Here is an 18,391-nt window from a genome sequence, read left to right on the forward strand (position 1 = left end):
CTGTAGTGCACACTCCGATATTCTTGAAAACCTTTCAAATATAAGATTTGATCAAGTCCAACAAAAAGTACTTCGAGGTACCGGTACCTCGAGGTATCAAATCATTTTTCACTATTGGATGTAGCTGAGTAGGATGTACACTGTTAGATCCAACGATCAGAAATGATTTGTTACCTCGAGGTATCGATATCACAAGGTACTTTTTGTTAGACCGAAGCAAATCTCTTCAAATACGGCTCAGCAGTTCATGCCAGAGAGGACAACCAGAGATGGAACTCAGCTGCTCGGCCATTCGATGAAGCCGAACTATTTTTGAGAGGGTGGGAAGATGAATATAAACAAGCAATCATTGGTTGGGGGAGAAAGAAGGGTGAAGCCTTAAAACAATATGGACACAAAATGGCCCAATTCAATATAAGTGCAATTTTCCATTATGTGAGAAAGTATCTCTACGTATAAAATATTTACACTTAAAATTTTAATATCTCAAATTTCAAAGTACAATATCTTCTAGTAGTACTCTATTAAGGTAAAATTACTCTTAATATAAATAGGCCCATTTGAGCACTTCATAGGTTGGCCATTCCTATCTCTTTTGTGATTTTTTTTAATATTTATTTATTTATTTATTTACAAAACTATTATTTGCTTTTGATATCATATACTTTACTCCTCTCATCCTCTGGAAAGGTTATTTATATAAATATACTTTTCTCGTACTTTTCCGTATGTTTGTAGGAAAGTAGGCTAAAGCTTTGTCAATACATTCGAAGAAGGGGATTTTCAAAGCCCGGGTATTTTTTTTCTTGATCCATGGCCTGGCTATCAAGGCCAATCTGATCCAGCGTCCTGTTGGACGACGCAATTCAAAGAGAGAGAGAGAGAGCGCCACGGGATTTGAGCTTGAAGGGGTCGATTCCAAGCCACGATAAGACCCAGGCACGTTACAATCCTGAGAATCCAGTGATACTACTGCGTTCTAAAATACAAGTGTTTTTATATTATTTATAAAATGTAGATATTAAAAAAAATACTTAATATTTTTTTTGTGTTTTGGAAATGTAGCAAGCACGTACTAGTAGATAGTAGAGTATCCGGCCAATCCGTGGAACCAAACAGCACGTCAAACTGTCAGAGCTAGCTGTGCGTACGGTCTTGTACGTTTCTCTGTACGTACGTACCTTCCCTTGCCAATTGCCCAACTTGTACATTGTATCGATCCTCATGTTGGTGCACGCAGGAATTTATTCCTCGTGACGAAGACGACGACTTGGAATTAAGAAGATATGTATTAACTTGGTCTGCTATTTTCCACATTTCGTCTACCCGTGTGGAAAATTTAAGGCAGGTTGGTTTGTTTTCCATTCCACTGTTTGTTTATACTCCTAGCTACACAAGCCAACGACTATCTGTCACTCTCTGATCTAGTCAAGGGGGAGAGTACTTGACAGAATATTTTGCAATCGCCAATACCGAACTTTGTACAATATTATACAAAGCGCTGGCCGGACAAGGGACAATATTACCACAGCACGTAGGGCCAATGTTATACCGGATCGTGGGCGGCTCACAGGGAAAGGAGAATCGATTTTGTCGAAAGTGTAGCCAGGCCAATATATATACTACGTGCAATATGAACATTTTTTCCACTCTTGAATAGTACCAATTTTATATTGAAAATAGTGGTACTTGCTGAAGGATGAAAAAAAATGCTCATACAATATAACTTGAGAAGTTCTACTATTAAAGAAGATGCTGCATTTTCTGATGTATAGTTTGGTATCCGCTGGCAACTGGTATAATGAGAGGTGCTAGATTTTATTTCGTAAAATATGGTTTTCTTAGTATCTCTTAACAATATAAATATTAATATACATTGGTTGAATCATCGAAATATTAAGTTGCCATGTTATCTAGTATATATGTAGTGTATTTCTCTTCTTCAGTTGTCAAGGAAGGAGTACCAGCGCCGACGAGTTAACCGCGGCACGATGAAAATGCTCTGCCTCCGTCAAAGTCAACTCCTGGCAGCGCAAGCTAACAAGTTTTAGGGGTGATTGTTGCTTTTTTCCTGTTAAAGGACATATTTGCAAAAAAAAATAATAATTTATAGATAAAACTTTTATATACGTAATCTTAGTAATTTAAAAGTGATTTAAAAGCTAATTAACACTAGAAAATAAACTTTGTTAAAAACCCTAAAATCAAATCTAAATTTTAAATTAAAAATTTAAATTTTAACTTATAAAAATAGATAGAAACAAAAAGACTAGGACGACAGAAGCGGACTTTAGGAGCTAGAGGCAGCCATTATGCTTGTTTGGGGAGCTTCTTCCAGCTGCAGCTTTTTCCAAAAGCTGCTTCTGACAGAAGCTGTCTCAAACCGTTCACAGCTTCTGAGAATCTGTAGTTATAGATTCTAAGAATCCAAAAACTCTGTTTAGTAGCTTTTACATATTCTCCAAAGCTAGCTATCGAGCAGCAGTTTCTTAAAATCTAAAGCTTTCCGAACAGACCTATTGCATCCCCTCCAGCTATAGCAGCTTTACCACAGAAGCCACATAGTGACGAGGGGTGAGAGGGAGCACGAGAGGTGGATGATATTTCTGATCAAATCGGGCACCCAATCTAAAGCATTTTCCAAATAATTTACAATGCATTACATGAAAAAGCGTCAGATCTGAAGCGTTTCGCAAATAATTTAACATGCACCATATGAACAAAAAAACAAGAATGGTGCATGTGGACAAATGATGATTGAATCAATTAGGATGGATCACTTAACTGTAGTGTCCGTCAAGACTTCCTTTTCTCTATTTTACATCCACACCACGTGGTATGATACTAGCTAGCTTCCCAGTACAGTAACGCATACACTTCCGCGTTTGCCCCATTGACGAGGGCCAATGAGACTATTATACGCGTTTTCTGAGAAGCAACACTCACCTACATTTGACCTGACTTTGATAGACAAATGATGTAGAGGAACGGGCGTACCTGGAATCACGTTTCCTTGACCTCACTTCGTTTCTCATCTCATCAACCACTACGATCATATTTCCCTTTTGTTTTATTAGTTCAGTGACAAATAAAATTAGCAGTATAATCATGGGATAACCGGAGATGAATTCTCCATTATATTGCTCATAATTTTGTGTTGTACGTTTAGCCACTTTGTGTTAACTGTTTTTTTAGAAAAATAGTATTGTGATAGTTAATCAGTCCTACTCCCTTCGTTTTCCAATATATGACTTTCTTAGATTTACTAGATACATATAAATGTTTATGAATCTAGACATATATATAAAAAATATACCTAAATCAATATATAGATTTAACCATAACCAGAACGTCTTATAATACGAAATAAAGAGAGTACTGTTGCATAGGAGCTAAAAAAATAATTTGTTATGAAAGCTCCGTATAACCTTTGCTTTGTTTGCTTAGCTTATAAACCAAAATTTGAATTTTTAATCTTAAATATAGAGATGATTTTGAGGTTTTTCACCGAAGTTTATTTTTTAGCCTTGCCTTTTATATTGCTAAGAATATGTATATAAAATTTTTATTTAAAAATTATTATAATTATTTTTGTAAATATATTGTTTGACTTTTTTAATGAAACACCTGAATAATCACCCCCAACGTCAGAAGCTACATCAATTTCAGCAAGGGGAAGTTTAAAGCTGAGCATGGCCATCATTGTAGCCAATCGGACAACTTGGGTGTATTTAGTTTACCAAAACAAAAAAAATTGCTGTCACATGGAACGTTTGACCGGATGTCGAAATGAGTTTTCAGACACGAATGAAAAAACAAATTTCATAGCTCGCCTGAAAACCGCGAGACGAATTTTTAAGCCTAATTAATCCATCATTAGCACATATGAATTACTGTAGCACTTATGGCTAATCATGCACTAATTAGGCTAAAAAAATCCGTCTCACAATTTCTCTCATAACTATTCAATTAGTTTTTTATTTTATTTATATTTAATGCTCTATTTATATGTCCAAAGATTCAATACGATGTTTTTGGGAAAAAAAATTTAGAAACTAAACGGACCAGGTGCACAGTCGCCAGCAGAAGTTTGGATGTGTACAGTTGTACACATTTCTCTGGGTTGAATGTCTAAACCTCAAATTTCGTTAATTAATTTCAACATAAGTGAACGGTACATGTACGTACTTGCTTAAATTTCCAAACCGGAAATACAATCACATCGTTATTTTTATTGATTTGTCCAATAATGTGGACTTTCTACAACCATATCCTCTGACTGTCGTGCTGCTGGTAGGCTTGCTTCCGGCTCCTCCTCTTTGTGGAGGCCGTTCATTTCAAAGGTTGTTTGGTGGGAGCACACAGTTTCCAATCTCTGCAAATATGATTGAACAAACACGTGTGAGAAACATTTACTGCTCCCTTATAACGAAAGGGGCCGATTTTTTTAATTAGGTAAACAATACAAATTATTGCTAGTACGAGATTCATACAAATTTAACGGACTGTAGAACGTACTACGTCAACTTACTTGGTTGCTGTTTGACAATGGAAGCGGCGCCGTTGAAGTCACATGAGCCACTGGCCCTACCGGCGGTTTGGTAATAGTCGTTGAATGCGTAGGTTGCGTGTGATACCTTAGTGTCGGGGTCAAAGCACTGCGCACCCTGCTGGATGGCCTTGCAATCCGCACAGGTGCCACATGCATAGTCTATCGCACTTTGTAGTTGTGCATCCCCAATCTCCGGTTTTGCAATGCACCAGCTCGGGTTAGGGTCACATATGCCTGCATATATGCCGGTGAATAAATAGTGAGAATATAAGAAATTGATGTAGGAAACGACTATTGTATTCTAAAGACTCAAAAGAGATGCATGGAGCAGAAACTCACTTGATGAAGGCTTGTACACGATGGAAGCAGCGCCGTTGAAGTTGCACGTGCCGCTGGCCTGGCCCTTGCGTTGGTAGTAGTCATTGAATGCATAAGATGCGTGTGCGACAAGGTATTTGGCTCATAGCATGCTTTGTCCTGTTGGATTGCGGTGCAGTCCGCACCGTTATTGCACGCCCATTCTAACGCTCCTTGCAGCTGATCGTTCCCTAAGTCTGGATTCGCCACGCACCAGCTCGCCTTTGTGGGACAACCACGACCACCGCCATGAAAGTCAACATCGTAAACCTTCGTTCCGTCAGGGTAGAACAAACCGAAGTTGCGTTCTACGGATGCACCACCCTTCTCATTCTCATTGAAAAGTGCAAATATGTACACAGAGACATCTGGCATATTGGAAGCTCCAAACAATGCTCGTCTGATAATACCATTGTTAAAAGCTTGGGCGTTGGCTTTTGTAGCCACGCCCTCTTCTGCGTCAGCTAGCGTGGCCAGCCTAGGTAGTCGACCACCCGAGGGGTGCCCACATTCCGTACATACGACGGGTACCCTTTGACTCGGACGGCCTCCTTGCATAGCCATTGTTTCTCTTATGTTACCACCAGAAACCCGATTTATAGCATAGTAAACAGCGTCCAACTGGGCGTCGAAAAGACTATAGTACGTGATGCCACTTCTTGAATCGACCACACCAGCCGCATTAGGGCCGAATGTAGCATAGTCGAGGGAGATTTTGCCGTTAGAGTTAGCATAGGCAATGTATGGATAGAAATTAACCATGAGGTAGGAGCCGGTCTGCTGCAAGAAGTCGATCATGGGACTCATCACAGACTGCGCGATGCTGCCGAACACGCCCGAAGATGGTGGGAACGACACATTGACCGAATCGAAACTGATCGGCGTCGACACCTTCATAGCGTCGGCGAGGCCCCGCGTCGCCAGCGCCGCCTGCACGTTCCTCATGGCCGGCAGTAGCCGCGAGGTCAGGTCAGGTGCTTGCTGGAACACCTCGTTCCCCACGGCCACGCCGTTGATCTGTGTGGCCGGGTAGTACGGCACGATGTTGCTGTCCACCCAGCTGAGTGCGCTGCTCGGATCGTCGCCGGCGCCAGAAGCCAGATCTTTGTTGGACATGGCCACCATAACCTTGATGTTCTGGTTGGCCAGCGCTTGGAGCACAATCTGGTTGGTGTCGTAGATTCTCACCATGGTGATGTCGTTTCCATTGAGGAGATTCACCACGGACGATGGGTTCATTAGGTTGTTCCCGTCCCTCCCGTAGCACACCCCCACCTTGCCCGCATCTGCAGTGTAAAGCAACAATTTTTTGCTGCTGTTATTATAATGCCGTAGTGTTAGCTAGTCAAAGGCAAACTAAGAAGAAGGTTAAACCACTATTTTATCTGTAAGAAACAAGGAGCTAGGAGGATGGAGTACATATTGGTTCAGTGACTAAAACGAAAATAAAATTAACGACTTACTTTGTTAATAAATTGATTAGTAGTATTTTATCTCTCCGGTGCATTTTACTGATAGTGTTCCACTACCAGTAGAACTAATCTCATCCATTGATTTAAAAGTGTATTTTGGTACTTTGTTAATAAATTGATTAGTAGTATTTTCTACTCTTTTTTTATAGTAAAGATCATAATAAAAAGAATGACATTATCCCTTCAAATTTCTACTACATCTAATATTATTAGTAGTATAATTTAATCATGGTCGTCTAATAAAAATAGATCAATGACGTAGATTAGATTCTACTACTACCAGTAGAATGCACCGGACTCAGCCCCTAGTTAGAAATATATATGTGCTCCGTTTAGGACAAACTCTTCGACTAAAATTGTAATTTGCAAGGAACGGAGGGAGGAAGTTAGCACTCTCCGTTTGTGCTTACTTGGCAATTCTGACTTAAGCTGTTTTAATTTTGATCAATAATAATTATAAAATGTTTAGGCTATGAGCCTATGACGAACGAAAGATTTATGGTCATGTACGTTTAGCAGGCAGCAACTTTGATAATACGGATTGTTTTACTCCGTATGTGTTTATAATTTTTTTTCTGGCAAAAGGAGGTGGTTAAAACATATATATGAAGAGAGGTAATAATTTCCAAACAGACGTAACGTATGTCCGTTACCTGCACGGGAGAGGAGGAGCAACGGCAATGCGACGGCAAGGAGGAGATGAGTGAGAGCGAGCGCCATGGCCGCTTGTACTCGCAGCAGAGCAGCAGGGAGGGTTGGTGCCTTGGTGGAAGACGAGCAATGAGACGGGAATTTATAGGCAGCAGCGGCAGTGCTCGTGGACTCGTGGCCTGCTGGTTGGTGGGTTCAGATGCATGTTCGTGCGTGCATGTGTGCCTGCCCGGCCGCCCAATGGTCCTGCGCAGGGATGCAAGTTGATTTGCAACTGACATAGGGTGTTCTTTGGCAAGGCAGACGACCTAGCTAGCACGACTGGTGATTTGTTATTTTTCCTCTCCCCGATGGGGTGAATTTAGATATGTGTTATTTTACTTATATTATTTTTTAGTTTTTTTCATTGTCCTTTATGTATGTATTTTCTAAGCTACTGAATAGTATTTTTTAAAAATAAAATTTCTATATAAAAGTTCATTATCATATCTTTTTAGATTAGATTTTTAACTCTGTATTAGTTAATTTCATCGTAGATATTATTAATTAATTATAAAAAAGAAGATAATATTTTATCTTTCATCTTTTCATAACCGAAAGAAGATAACCATAGATATTTGACAAATCCAGAGTTTCACTGCTTCACACCTATAATTAGATACAATAGAAATTTCTTCCATAAATAATAGGGAAAAGCTACAAAATGGGGCCTGTTCGGACGAAACAGAACAATAATTTAGGTATGCTAACTGATGGATAATGAGTCACCGGTGCCACGTGCTCCATCGCTAGCACATGCTAGATATTATTAATTAATGTAAAAGTTTATTTATAAACTATTTTTTATTCAGTGATAAACGTGCTAGAATTAATCAACTGGAGACCAAACAATCGGTGCTGTTATATATTTTCTTCACATTTTTTCTACTTGGTTCATAATTTCATATGCATACTTACCTATCGAATAGCATTTAAATGTTATTGAAATATTTTGCAAGAAATCAATAGCAATTACAATATCTGATGGGTGTCGATGTAGAGCCTTGACTTTAATCTATTTTTTAAAAGGTGGCCATGCTCTGTCGTCACAACCGTTGTATCTTCCGTCTGCAGCACTCATCCGCAGTTTGGAAATGGTTGTCAGCAAACTCTTCAATTGTCTCGGTTTAGTTAAAAAAAAAAATTTGAATGTCACATCGGTCGTTTCACTGAATATCGGAAGAGTTTTTTGAACACGAAGAAAAAAATAAATTTGATAGTTCGTCTAGAAACCGCGAGACGAATCTTTTGATCATAATTAATCCATCATTAGCACATATAGCTGACTGTAGCACATATAGCTAATCATGCACTAATTAGATTTAAAAGATTCGTCTCACGATTTCTTTCTAGCTATACAATTAGCTTTTCTATTATCTATATTTAATGTTTTATTTAGTTGTTCAAAGATTGGACGTGATTTTTTTGAACTAAACCCCAAACACATGGGTGCGATAGGAGATTCATTCAGCGCATGCAACCACGGCTGCTGTAAGTACGCCTTTGAAAACTTTCTATGCCTGATAGGCTCATCAAACTTGTATGTTATTTTTAGCATATATATTACGACGCAAAAACAAGGCTATTAGCATATGGAGTATATGGTTATGCATGTATACACGAGTGTATCGATCTTTGCCGGTCTTCTCGCGTACGTAGAAAGTTTTCTTCACGATGATCGACTCGCTCGCAAGCGTCGCCTCCGATTGGCAGCTGCGATGATCGTTGAACGTCATATGGGGTTTTTTTTACCGTCCTTGCAAAATATCTCAAGATACAAAAAAATTTTAGTACAAATTTTTAGTACATTAGGGTACTACACTTTTTGCATAAAAAATGTAGTACCTTGACGTATTATTTCAAGGATGGTAAAAAACTAATCATATGAGATTTGCTTCGGCCCAACAAAAAGTATCTCGAGCTACTAAATTATTTCTTACGATTAGATGTAGCTGAGCAAGCCTAAACCAACCCAAGGGCATGGTTGGGTCAGCCTTCGGCTTTTTCTGGACAAACCGGGCCCATGTTGAATTGACTTAGTTGAGATACAAACTGGCCCATTACTATTGGGCGTGCGTTTTTCTTAAAAAAAAGAATGGCTAAAATTTGAAAATAATAGTATTTAATGTTAGTTATTTGAAAAAGATCAAAGCTACCACCCTCATCTTTTTTATTTTGTTTATGTTTATGAGCCATAATTTTGAATTTTTAACCTTATATCCGATTTAGGGTTTTTATCGTAATTTATTTTCCTATCTTGGCTTTTAGATAGCTTAAGTTTCATTCACAAATTATTTTTTTATTTCTAAATATGATGTTTAGTTTTTTTGTCTAAAAAGACCAAAAGAATGAAAAAAAAAAGCAAAAGATCACCCCCTACGTCAGTTTCAACAAGGGGGAAACCCAGCATGACTGTCAATCAGTCATCACTCGTCAGTCGACCGGAGTATATTCGATGAAGGGAGACGGCACACACCAACCCGAGGTTGTACGAGTGCATTTGCATTACCATACATTTCGTTGCAACTGGAGTGAACGATACATTTACGTAATATTTCAAAACGGAAATACAACGTCATCCTTATTCTTCAATCCCATCCTCCCTGCCGACCTGCTGGTTTGCTAGCTTACGGCCGGTATTATGTTGGGACACTTCAGAATCAAGCGTTGTTTGGTGCAAGCACGCAGTTTCCGATCTCTGTAAACATGATGATAACAAACACTTGTGAGGACCATTTACTTATGTACTCTCCCTTGGAATGAAAATGTGCTAATGTTAATAGAATGTAATGCAAAATAAATATGAACTCACTTGGTTGCTGGTAGACAATGGAAGCAGCACCGTTAAAGTCACAAGAGCCACTGGCCCTGCCTGCGGTCTGGTAATAGTCGTTGAATGCGTAGGTCGCGTGCGCTACCTTGGTGTTGGGGTCAAAGCACTGCGCACCCTGCTGGATGGCGCTGCAATCTGTGCAGGTGCGGCATGCGTAGTCTAGTGCACTTTGTAGCCGTACATCCCCGACCTCCGGCTTCGCAACACTCCAACTCGGGTTAGGGTTACAAATGCCTACATGTATTTCAGTGAACCAATAGCGAATACATAAGAAATTGATGTAGAAAGCGATTGTACTCTGAACACTTAAAAAGAAATGGAGCAAAAACTTACTTGATGAAGGCTTATAGACGATGGAAGCAGCACCGTTGAAGTTGCACGTACCACTGGCCTGGTTCTTGCGCTGGTAGTAATCGTTGAACGAGTAAGATGCATGTGCGACCAAGGTGTTTGGCGCATAGCACACTTTCTCTTGTTGGATTGTGCTGCAGTCCGCACCGTTACTGCACGCCCAATCCAATGCTGCTTGCAGCCGACCATTCCCAACAGTTGGATTCGCCACGCACCAGGTTGCCTTTGTTGGACAACCACGACTACCACTACCTCCGTCACCGCCTCCGTCGTGAAAGTCAACAGGGTAAACCTCAGTTCAGTCTGGGTAAAATAGACCGAAGTTGCGTTCTATGGATGCACCACCCTTCTTATTTTCATTGAAAAGAGCAAAGATGTACACGGAGACATCTGATATACCAGAGGCTCCAAACAATGCTCGTTTGATAACACCATTGTTGAATGCTCGGGCGTTGGCTTTTGTAGCCACGCCTTCTTTCTGGACTAGCTAGCGTGGCGGCTAGGCTGGTGACGTGACCATCCGAGGGATGTCCACTTTCGACACATTTAACCTTCACCCTACTACTAGAAACATGCATCATAGCGTAGTAAACAGTATCTAACTGAGCGTCGAAGAGACTATAGTATGTTTTGTTACCCGCCTTATCGATGACACCTGCCGCGTTAGGGCCAAATGTAGCATAATCCTGGGAGATTTTGCTAGGGTTTTTAGCCCAGGCAATGTATGGATAACAATTAACCGCAAGGTACGAGCCAGTGTTGTGCAAGACGTCGATCATGGGCCCCATCACCGACTGCGCGATGTTGTCTTGGAACACGGCTGAAGATGGTGGGGACGAATGCGTGACCGATTCGAAACTAATCGGCGTTGTCACCTTTATAGCGTCGGCGAGGCCCAACCTCGCCAGCGCCGCCTGCACGTTCGTCATGGCCGGGAGTAGCCGCGAGGTCAGGTCAGGTGCTTCCTGGAACACCTCGTTCCCCACGGCCACGCCGTTGATCTGTGTGGCCGGGTAGTACGGCACGATGTTGCTTTTCACCCAGTTGAGAGCACTGTCCTTGTCCTGGCCGACGCCGGAAGCCAGGTCTCTGTTCGGCAGCGCCACCATCACCTTGATGTTCTGGTTGGCGAACGCTTGGAGCACAGTCCGGTTGGTGTCGTAGATCCTCACCATGGTGATGCCCTTCCTTTTGAGAAGGTTCACTATGGCCGGCGGGTCCATCAGGTCGCTCCCGTCCATCCCTAAGCACACGCCCGCGTCGCCCGCATCTACAGTAAAAGTGCAAGGCAAACACACACACACGACGTACGTCATCACTGACGCCGCTGATGCAGAGCGAGCTACGCAAACGCGAAGGAGGGGCTTTGTATGTGCGTTTACCTGCAGCACGGGAGACGAAGAGCAGCGGCAATGCGGCGGCCAGGAGGAGGAGGCGAGCGAGATGAGCGGGCGCCATGCCCAACCTACGCGCTCTAGCGTGGTAGTGCCACTGCGAGCCGTGTGGCGAAATCGAGTCGCTGGGCATGCAGCTGATCGATCGATCGGGCCTGGGTAGATTGTGACGAGGGTTGGACGACGAGCGCGGCGGGAATTTATAGCGAGCAAACAGCAAGGATCGATGTTGGACAACTAGTGGATGTTAATTTGTGCATGCGTCGTGCTAGTGTCCTGGTGTGGCCTGTTTAATTTGCAATTGGGGCAGGCAGGCGAGGGCGACGAAGATGGGGAAATTCTTTGGCACGGCACGACTTAGTGATCAGTCGACCAGCAACCAAGAGTGACATGACCACAGCACTGCTAGCACGTCCGATGAATTGTCATTTTCCCCTCTCGATGAATGAATGTGCCTACGTGCCCGAACCGGTTTGTGTTGGGCAGTTGGGCTTAACGAGTGCATGCATGCATGCATCCAGTACTAGTGTATTTTTTCAGGGTTTTTTTTAACCCACATCTCTTAAAGAAGATATTATTTTTTAAAATTTGTAAACCGTCAGAATATGTAAAACAAGTCTAGAATCAAATATATTTAAATGCGTATTTCTTTTGTTTAGGTAAGCGCACTGTCTGTTGGTAGAGGCCTTTCTGACAAAGATGCACTGATGTCAAATTGTGGCCTTAGTCGACAGAATACTTGTTGCTGAAAATAACAATATTATCTTACTAAGAAAATTAATTTTATGTCATATAATAAGTAACTCTAAGAAAATAAAAGTAGAACTGCTAGATGAGGATAATAACTAAAAAAATAAATAACTAGTCCCTCTTTTTTTTTATTTGATGGCGTTGACTTTTGGCTTACGTTTTTAATCATTCATCTTATCCAAAAAATATATAATTATTAATTATTTTTTTATGATTTGATTTATTACTAAAAAACTTTAATGATTAATGACTTATAATCTTGAATTGAAAATTTTACGGTGCAATTTGTTTTTTTTCCCTTATAATACGACGTGGAAGTAGTTTTTGCATGATTTGGCATAGATATATGGGGAGGAGATATTTTTTTCATGATTCTAGATATAACTTAGTATCTTCATCCAAAAAGATTTTAAGGGTGATTGTTAGCATATATTCAAATAAAAAATAATTTATAAAGAAAACATATATGTGTGTGTGTTTTTTATTAGCAATCTAAAAGCAAAGATTGGAAAATACGCTACAATAAACCCACCCACCCCCAAATCAATTAGAATTTTAAGATTGAGAATTTAAATTTTGGCTTATAAGCATAAGCAGAAGCAAAATGATGAGGCTATTCATCTTTGGCTCATGTTGTTTGTCCCAGTCTCATTATTTCGCTAAAATCAAGCATGAGAGAAATGATTTATTAACCAGTAAAGAATAATTTATGAGTGCATCTTCTTATGGAACTAAAAACAAATTAGTCCGTAATATAAACTACAGTAACCCTACAACTCCTAAAATAAGTTTTAGAAAACAATTTTTGGTTGATGCAGAAACATAAGCAAAAATTAATTACTGCATTAAAGTTTGGCAAAGCCGAAGACAAATGTATTGTGATTTCAAAAGGCAGTGAATAAATGCAATGGGGTTGGTAAAAGTGAAAGGCATTTTAGTCCCTATAGCTTTATACAGGTATAGTGATGTAGGTTAAAATGAATAACTTTATCTTTCTCGATTATCCTTGGGCTAGTCTGAGTGGAAGTTTTATGAGCAACAAATAAGGTGACATGTATATATTTTTGATGATATGACAACGTATTAATGAAGAGGGAGATGAAATGAGTTTCATAGGAATAAAACCTTGTATGCACTATTACTTAGACAGCTTGTGTCTTATATGTAACCTAAGAAACAACAATAGATAAAACTATGCATTGAGAGAGGGATGTTTTATTCTAGTTTTAAACTTTTTAGATGACATGTCACTCTAGTTAATCGTGTCCATGAAAATTACATTAGGATATATGGCCTAATTCTGATAAACTAAAATTTGAATTTTAAAATTTTAAAATTTAAATTTTGAATTAATTTCAGATTTTTCCATCATACTTTATTTTTTAGACTTTGTATTTAGATTGATAAGCATATGTACATAAAATTTTATCAATAAATTATATTTTAAGACGGTGGAAATATTTGTTGGAATAAACCGGATATATTTGGATGCAAGACGTGGCCAGGAGCATCGAACTCAGGAGAACCCGCTGTCAAGCGGGGGAAATCGATACATGATATGTTTCGGTGGTATTTAGATTGGAAAAATTTTTTAGACGAAGTATCATGTCAAATATTTGATCGGATGTCGGAAGGGGTTTTCGGACGCGAATGAAAAAACGAATTTCACGGCTAGCCTAGAAACCGCGAGACGAATCTTTTGAGTCTAATTAATCCGTTATTAGAATATGTTGGTTACTGTAGCACTTATGGCTAATAATGGGCTAATTAGGCTTAAAAAATTCATCTCAAGATTTTTTACATAACTGTGCAATTAGTTTTTTGGATTCATCTATGTTTAATGCTTTATTTAGATGTCCAAAAATTCGATGTAACGTTTTTGGAAAAAAAATTTGGAAACGAAACCGAGGCCTTTATGTATTTGTTGGAACGGCGGCGGCTTAAAACAAATTAGTGCCCGTGTAGTCACATTGGTGAAACGACGTGGACTCTTGACAACTCAAAATGCTACTATGAGTTTTTCACGATTCATGGTTTCACGCTCGCATTTATATGTACCGAAGTACTCCCTCCGTACCGATGCCGTTATCATTGATCATTCGTCTTATTCAAAAATTTTTATAAAATATGTAAAGCTATATATATATATGCATAAAGGTATACTTTATAATAAATAAAATAATATAAAACTAATTAATAATTATATAAATTTTTGGAATAAGACGAATGGTCAAATATGTAAAAAAAATCAACAGCGTTAAACATTTAGGGACGGAGGTAGTAGTAGATATTTAGCCATTAATATGTTTAGCTTAAAATTTAAGGGGTGTGACCACATTTCGATATTAATTTCAGAAGAAAGATATTTTGCCATTAATATTTAGCGGAGGTACACTGGACAGCAATTAATTTGATTCTGCTTACCGTGTTTCAATTCAAATCCCATTGATATTTTTTGAATCCTGCCAAAATGTATATACTAGAGGGCAATGCGCGCGTTGCGCGCGGAACTTGTCGTGTTGTCAGGCTGGGCAACACACGTCTTTTGCCACAATTTGTTTTTTTGGAAAAAAACCTTCACTTTATATTTTTAATAGATAAATCCTACGTAATAAGAATTAAGACATAGTCAAAATTTTAATCTAAATATATAATATTATCAGTCATAATTAAAGTTTATATAATAACAAATCATATAATAACAAAATAATTAATAATATTATTCTTATTTTAATAAAATAAATGGTCAAACGTATACATGAAACCAATGTATTAAAAAGTAACTGAGGGAGCAGTACGTAAAGTAATGACGCCGCATGCATACAAACGCATGTCATGCAGGCAAAGCACCGGCCCTCTGTCTCTGCATGCAAAAGTTGAGCGCACAATGCAAAGTTTTAATCAATACAATAAAGTACTATGAAAAAATGTGGACACTTAAAATATTAAATTTACATGTAAACACAAAAATTGAATTATTGTTATACTATTATTTTTATTTAAAAATGATGGGAATGAAATTATGTGCATCGCTATTTACCGATATATATTTTTTTGGAATATTGGAAGCCATGCCTTATTTATGTGTGGCTATAGAAACTAAATTTTTCGGTAAATACTGCAATTTAATTAGGTCTAATTTGGCAATGAATCTGGATAGTCCTGTTCTATTACGATGAATTAGAACAAAGAGTACAAAATTTATTGTTATCAAATCTAGCACCATGTTTTTTTTAATAACTTGAGATAGATGTAGCATAGCGAACAGAGCAACGGGGGTCATTCGTCGCACTGAAATATGCAATTTAGCTGGCCATCGTATTCACTGCAGGACCACACGTCTCTCGGCTTGGATTTCTCTGCCACAGCAACGCGGATGCTGACAGAGCAGGAACCATGTCCACCGCAGAAACACAACAGAGAAAGCGAGCCCCCCTGTTAGCCAAATGGTGCACCGTGCACCTTCCACGGCCAGAGGCAAAAAGGGCCAAGAAAGACGTGTCAACAAGCTGCAGTATCCACGACAGAGCAAAGCGCCGCAGGGGCCTCAAATCCCAGCTGGTTTTAATATATATATATACTTCCTCCGTCTTCGTTACTGGTCACACTGTAGACCATTACTATTTTAACTTTAACTATTGATAACAATTAAACGATCAGTTGATTGCCAGTGAAAATTGTACTGTTATATATTTATACGTCATACATCATAAATATAACATATTTTTTGATACACATAAATTTTTTTTAAAAAAGACGAATGGTCAAAGCTCTCAAATGAATAGTAACTGGTGTTAGTTATTTGAAACTGGAGAGAGTAGTAGATAGATGACATATATATATATATATATATATATATATATATATATATATATATATATATATATATATATATATATATATATATATATATGAATTAATGTAAATAGAAAATAGCAGTTGCTTGTACTGTTACACATCCCGTATATCCATGTTGCCATATAGCGAAGTTATGGAATATACGTATGCTTAAAATATCAAAAATTTTGCAATTAATTTCTTTTTGGATATTAATTTCAATCCAACTTTTGAAGATGATATGGTTCGATTTGTCTTTAAAATAGTTCCAAAATGCTATAGCTTGACTATATTTATATAGATTTTATACTATTAGCCGATAACCAAACTAATATTTTGATGAACATATATGTCAAAACATCGTTATTTTTTTACGAGGGAATACATGCTTGCCCATTGGTTAGTGCATGTATCTCAATACCAACATCAATTCCAACGGCTTGAAAAATCTATAGATGACTCCATGGCCTAACATGCATGGCAGTTCTGTATTCTCGCATGGAACAAAACCAATAGAGGGTAAAAGCGTAAGTAGCGCCTGTATTTCAAAGCTAACATTCTCTATTCATAGTATAATATTGCCATACATCTGGATTTTATTAAAAAAATTATTAATATGTTACTAGTATTATTTTTTGCATGTATTATCTCATAAATTACAGCATATATTTAATACTGACATGTGAACCTATTCATTACATATTTTTCAACAAAACCAAAATAGAGAGTTGGTAGATGTGGTTAACGTACGGTCAATTTTTTTTCTTTTAGAAAAGATAAGGAGTTGATGGGTGGGTGTCAGATGCACCATCCACTATGTTGACACGGGTTTTGGCTCGGGATTAAATATAATTAAATAGATAGTACCCGATGCGCTACGAATTTAATATTTAAATAATAATCCAGACTAAATGATAGAAATGATGGAAAGGTTATATAAAATAAATGTGGATGAAAATATTCACGACGTGCATAAAAATATTCTTGACGTGGATAAAAATATTCACGGCGTGGATAAAAATATTCGCGACGTGGATAAAAATATTAACGGTGTGCATAAAAATATTCACAACGTGGATAAAAATATTCACGACATGGATAATAATATTCACGACGTGGATAAAAATATTCATGGCGTGGAAAAAAAATATATTCGCGACGTGGATAAAAAAATATTCATGGCGTGGAGAAAAATATTCACGACGTGGATAAAAATATTCGCGGCGCGGATAAAAATATTCATGGCGTGTGGTAAAAAATATATATATATATAGGCATATCTTGTTGGCTCACAAAATCATTATATTCAACCGCGGGTGATATCATATACTCAATAGCAATAAAAAAAAGAGGGGAAAATACACGAACCGTACAATATTTATCTCCAGCGGTGACTAAAATAAATAAAATTTGTTATATACGTGCAGGTTAGTTGTTGCGAAATAAAGAAATGCCCCATATGTTTGTCAGTACTAAACAAAATATGTGAGGTAGACTTTGATATAATGCATACACGTGTCCCGTAAATAAATTAATTAGCGCGTACCAAAATAAATCGACTCTTCGTGCACACACGTTCACCATCATGCATACATGATTAGCAAATATTCACTAATAAACCATTCAAATTAAAAGGGGCTCACTTGTCACCCAAACAAACTCACAAGCAAATCAAGTCCACTCTCTCCACTTCCTGCATGCATACATGCAGTCAAACCCACTATGCCACAAAGCTACCCACGCATACACAAAAAAAATCCAAGTGCTCTCCTCTCTTGCCCTATAAATAGAGGTTCAAAGTGAGAAGAGAGCAGGGAGGAAGGCTGGGAGGGGCGAGGCACACTGCTTTTTTTTCTCTTGCAGGACACGATAGAACGCTGCTGCAAGCTTGCCGTTCTGTCTCCTTGCTCCACCGTTCCAAACTGGAGGGAGGCACCAGTGATTCCACCGGCAACGAGGTAGTGAACAGGTAAAGTGACAATGCCTCCTCGATGCTTCATGAAAACCAAGGAGCCTGTCATCCTCTTGGTTCGTGCCTCCTCCTAATTGCTGTCTCTTATAAAACAAGAGCATATCAAGGCCCCGTTTGTAGGTTTGGTCTTTTGAGACAAATCACAATGGGATATACGAAGACCCTAATCTTTGGCTTCGTCTT

The 18,391-nt window shown here is 38.6% G+C and overlaps 2 pseudogenes; both read right to left on the reverse strand.

Moving 5' to 3' along the window:
- Window positions 1–4,143: 4,143 nt before the first annotated feature.
- LOC102703794 lies at window positions 4,144–7,101 on the reverse strand (annotated as a pseudogene).
- Window positions 7,102–9,731: 2,630 nt separating this feature from the next.
- Window positions 9,732–11,713, reverse strand: LOC102714569 (annotated as a pseudogene).
- Window positions 11,714–18,391: the final 6,678 nt, after the last annotated feature.

This window comes from Oryza brachyantha, chromosome 7 (genome assembly GCF_000231095.2).
Source record: "Oryza brachyantha chromosome 7, ObraRS2, whole genome shotgun sequence".
NCBI classification, from domain to species: domain Eukaryota; kingdom Viridiplantae; phylum Streptophyta; class Magnoliopsida; order Poales; family Poaceae; genus Oryza; species Oryza brachyantha.